This window comes from Pteropus vampyrus, unplaced genomic scaffold (genome assembly GCF_000151845.1).
Source record: "Pteropus vampyrus isolate Shadow unplaced genomic scaffold, Pvam_2.0 Scaffold511, whole genome shotgun sequence".
NCBI lineage: Eukaryota > Metazoa > Chordata > Mammalia > Chiroptera > Pteropodidae > Pteropus > Pteropus vampyrus.
The window spans coordinates 416,592-421,095 of NW_011889292.1; the positions used below are offsets into that span (position 1 = coordinate 416,592).

At 53.5% G+C, this 4,504-nt stretch overlaps 1 pseudogene; it reads right to left on the reverse strand.

The window, feature by feature from the left end:
* Positions 1 to 95: 95 nt before the first annotated feature.
* On the reverse strand, positions 96 to 211 carry LOC111733001 (annotated as a pseudogene).
* Between the last annotated feature and the right edge of the window lie 4,293 nt (positions 212 to 4,504).

Genomic DNA, 4,504 nt, shown 5'->3' on the forward strand with positions numbered 1-4,504 from the left:
CGGGTTCCCAGGACTCAGCGCCGGGACACCTGACGCAGAGTCTGAGCTACATCCTAGGAGTCTGTATATTTTTTATTATTATGTATTATTATTTATGCCTACAGCACCTGGTCCTCCTAGGTGGTCTCCCATCCAACTACTAACCAAGCCCGACCCTGCTTAGCTTCCGAGATCAGACATCGGGCTTGTTCGGAGTGGCGTGGCCGTAGACCGTGGACTGTGGCTCCGCTGGGGTACAAACCCAGGACCTTCTGCGTGTAAAGCAGACGAGCTCATCGCTCCACTATGGAACCACGTCCGGAGAATCTATATTTTAAGGAAAAAACACATCCCTCCCTCCTGAGGCTTCGGTGCCCTGAGTGGCAAAGTTAGATGCTACCAGTGTGAGTCTACATTCTCCTTGCACCGATGAAGAACCCAAAGCCGTTCAGAGTCCGTGCCTCGTTTGGCATCGCTCGCGCCATGTGTCACGAAACACAGAGCGAGCTCTTTGAATCTCCGCGTGCTTCTCAGTTCTTGCTACAAAGTTCAGTGGGCAGACGAGCTCCGAGCGTAAGTAGACACGTGCTGGGAAGGATGCAGAAACACTCGTTTCTCCCTCTTCCACTGAGACGCCTTACATCCCCACAAAAGGCCGAGCGTGTAGACAGAGACGTGCCCAGCAGCATTAAGTCGGTACGCAGCTGGGGCGGACTCCTGCGGGAGCAGAGGCTGCTGGACGTTTCGACTGGGCGGGCATCGGATGGCTGAGTCTTGAGAGAGGAGAAGCATTGAGCTGCGTCCAGAGGCGGAAGGAAGCCACCCAGGAGAACAGGAAAGGGAGCATCTGGCCGTGGCGGGAGCAGAGGGTCTTGAAGCGTCCCCTGTGCTCAGGACAGTGGGAATGCCAGCATATGGCATCAGGAGCCGGACAACCCGCCCCCAACAAAAAAGAAAAATAAAAAATGGTGGATGAGATGCATTTGAACGATGGGGTCGTGCAGATTGGAGGCAGAGGCTGCATTTGAGCTGCCTGCAGGGAGCAGGGAGGTGACGAAGGGGGGGGGCGGTGATGATGAGGAGGAGACGAGCACTGTCAGACTGTGGACATGGGAGGGAGCACGGCCGTCCACAGCTGGCCAGCACGCACCATCCTTATGACGCCCTGCTGGCCGAAGACAGCACCCCGTGGGGCAGGCGCACCCCCCGTGCCACACCCGCCTGCTGCCAGCAAAGCTCAGGGCCACAGCTCTGTCCCCGTCCACACTCTCCTCCCGAGCAACGTCCTTCAGGCCCAGGGCGGCCGCCGCGTCTGCACGCGGATGACCCCCAAACGCACCATCCCTGTCCTGATGCAAACCGTCACATCTCCACCGAGGGGTCTGCCTGGCGCCTGGGACTTACACGCGGCAGCATGAACCAGTGATCCCGCCAGAGAAGTCCCTTCCGGCCGCCCCCTCGCCAGCAGGCACGGTGCATCGGTCACCTGGTCCTGCTGCGTTAGCCACCAGCGTCTCTCAGGTCCGTGTGCTGCCCGCGTCCAGGACCGGGTGTCAGGTGGTCGCCGCGTCTTCCCTGGGGGGAGCTTACTCTGCTCAGCACGGCCCATCCCTTCTCTACAGACACAGTGGCCTTTGCAGAGGTGACCGCGTCCTCAGCAGACTCAGGCTCTGCCCAGGCGCCCGTGCCATGTGGCTTCTGTAGGGTCTCCAATCTGTTTTAAGGTCACATTCCCCTAAAAGTACTTTTGAACTCTCAGATTCATCCACTTTGTGCTTTTTGTCAAAACTGTTTAGTTGCCTTTGTACTGTTTATTATTATTATTTTTTTTTTTTTTTTGGTATTTTATGTGTATTTTTTTTCCCCTAGCATCTGTCCTGATTGTTATTAAGCCTTGATGGTAGGAACTGTGTCCGTAGCCACACAAAGGTCTTATTTGAAGGAGTTAACGAATGAATGAATAATTAAATGTGTTGGAGAATATTAAATATAAAGCCGAAGAAGGAAGAGTGTGTGTTGTATTCTAGAGGTCAAGTTTCTTGTGTGTCTTGTCTGTTTTTGAACAGAGTAGATTATGGCTCGATGTGAACTTTAGAGAGAGACAGGGTGACGGTGTCTTGTGGAGGATATAGAACAGGGGCCAGGGGCTGTTGGAAAAGCATAGACAGGGGGAACCCCAGCCAAGGCCCAGGGAAAGAGGGAACAGACTTTGGGGAAATTCTGACCTTCATTCAGCAGGACGTGACGGCTGTACCGATTTATGGGGTCAGAGAGAAGATGATACAGGAGTCACAGTGCCTTTCCGTCATCGAGGCTGGACTCAGAGAAAAGGAACTGACTCTATAACCTGAATTAGGGGAGTCATAAGCAGCCCCAAGACTGCCGATTCCAGTTTCTGTCTCAATCATAGCTAAAGAGATGGAGCCTGCAGTAGCTCACGGATATTACGGCTGCCTCTCATTCAATGAAAACTCGTGCCAAATGATCAAAACCCATATTCATGAACTTGTAATAGACTTATTTTACTAGCACGATTTTACTAGTCTAAGGGGAGTGGCTTTATATGAAGCAGACTTTGTCAAGATTTGTCAGTCGAGGTTATTTCTATGCAATTCGCATTTGCAAGCTGATAGGCACAAACAATCTTCAGATATTTGCTGTTGCCTGAAATCTGCATGAACCAACCACTGACGAAGGTAGCGTTTACCTCTGCATTTCCGTTGTATCACTCACTTCAGAGGCTCTTCGGCTCGTCAGCCCCTCAGTCCCGTTTTTGGGCGACGGGGTAAGTGGCAGATTTCAGCTTTAGCGGCTTCGATGCGTTTAGTCATTAAGACTGCAGAACTGGAGAGTTTGACGGAGGCAGTCAACTGCTAACAATCAGAAAACGTAGCGGGGCAGCAGACACAGGCAGTGACATGCAGAATACAGACTGGCCCTTGTCTGCGCGTCCGTCCAGAGTCCGGGGCCGAGCCGTCCAGCGTGGTGGCCGTTGGGGCCTGGGACTACACGTGCATTGCTTACGGTTAAATAATATTTAAAATCCGTTTCTGAGCCGCGCTAGCCTCACGTCGCAGTGAGATCTCGTGTTGCAAAGCGCAGCTGCGAATCACCTCCATCCCTGTGGAGTTTCGGTCGGACGGAGCCTGCACGGCTTTCTGCACCGTCCAGCTCAGACAGCCAGTGCCTGGGCACCCATATTGCTAATAGGAGCGATTGCCATCTTCCTGTCCAGTCGGCCTCCTGAACCTCAGTTCTTTTAAGGGCTGTTTCCTTTTTTGCCTTGATTCAGTAATTTGGAGTGGCCTAAATCGCATCGATACCAAAACATACTCACGAGTACCGGTGCGGTCAGTGATGCCTTTCCAGCCGTCGGAGCTGGGCGGACGCCTTCTACAGGTGCGGAGCGGAAAATGGGACGGTCACATTGCCCTCTGCCCCGGTTCTCCACTCTCGATTTCCATGTGTCTGGAAGGTTCTTTCCAAGGTGAGATGCCGTGCATTTTACTGAACAAGGTCGCACGTTGCTCTTGGACTTCAGAGGCTGAGCAGCAGGAAAGGAAAGAATGAATAAACAGATCTTACCAGTCCCCCGAGGGGACCGCGTCTACAGTTACTTCTCCTCTTATGGGTTTTAACGCGTTGATTCGGTTAGGCCCACCTGGCTTGACCTCACACGGAAACAATTAGTGCCGCTTACAGAAACATTTAAAACAGGCCCTGGAAAGGTGTGATCAGAGTAAAGGGAAGGGAGCTCAGGATGAGGAAGCCCAGCACGCGCTCAATGCCCGTTGGAACGGAAGCCGTGCTGCCCGATTCCGCTTTCCAAAGAAGATCGCGTGCCTGGCCTTCCAGCCAGCTGCACAGGACTCCAGGCCATTGCCCCGTCCGACCGAGAATTGGGAGGAAGGTAGGAGGATGTTCACCACTCGCGGGAGAACCGTGTGGAGCGTTGTGCATCAACAGTATAGAGGAGCCAGCCCGTGTGACGTCCCGAGCTGACGCGGAGGGCCACGTGGGCACGTGCTTAACAAGAGTAAGGAGCCTGGTTATGCACACGTACAGCTTTGTGATAGATGCCCGTTCCTCCAGCAGCTCATCATCAGACAAGTGGGGGTCATCTGCCAGCGTTATTTGTGGGAGAGAAACTGTCATCTGTCGTCGAATGATTTAAGATTCATTTCCCAACTTCTTCCATCGCTATGATAAAGTAACTTGAGTTCTCTCCAGTGGCACACGAATCATCGTCATCGTTCCCCTGTATCTTAGGCATTGTCGTCCCTCGTGTTGTGACGGGCCCGCCTGCCCTGCAGCGGACACAGAGCCGCGGGGGCGGCTTACCCGGTCCCCTTCTTTACCTTATCTGTCACTGTCACTCACAGTCCAGTCGCAGCTGCTCCTTCAAACACAGCAGCGACTTTGACCATGTGGGTCCAATTCTACCCTTCCTGCTAACTGGATAGTTCCCGTCCTCTCCGTGGTACGTGGGCAGTCACGGGTAGATGCTCAGCCCTCACACGGTCGG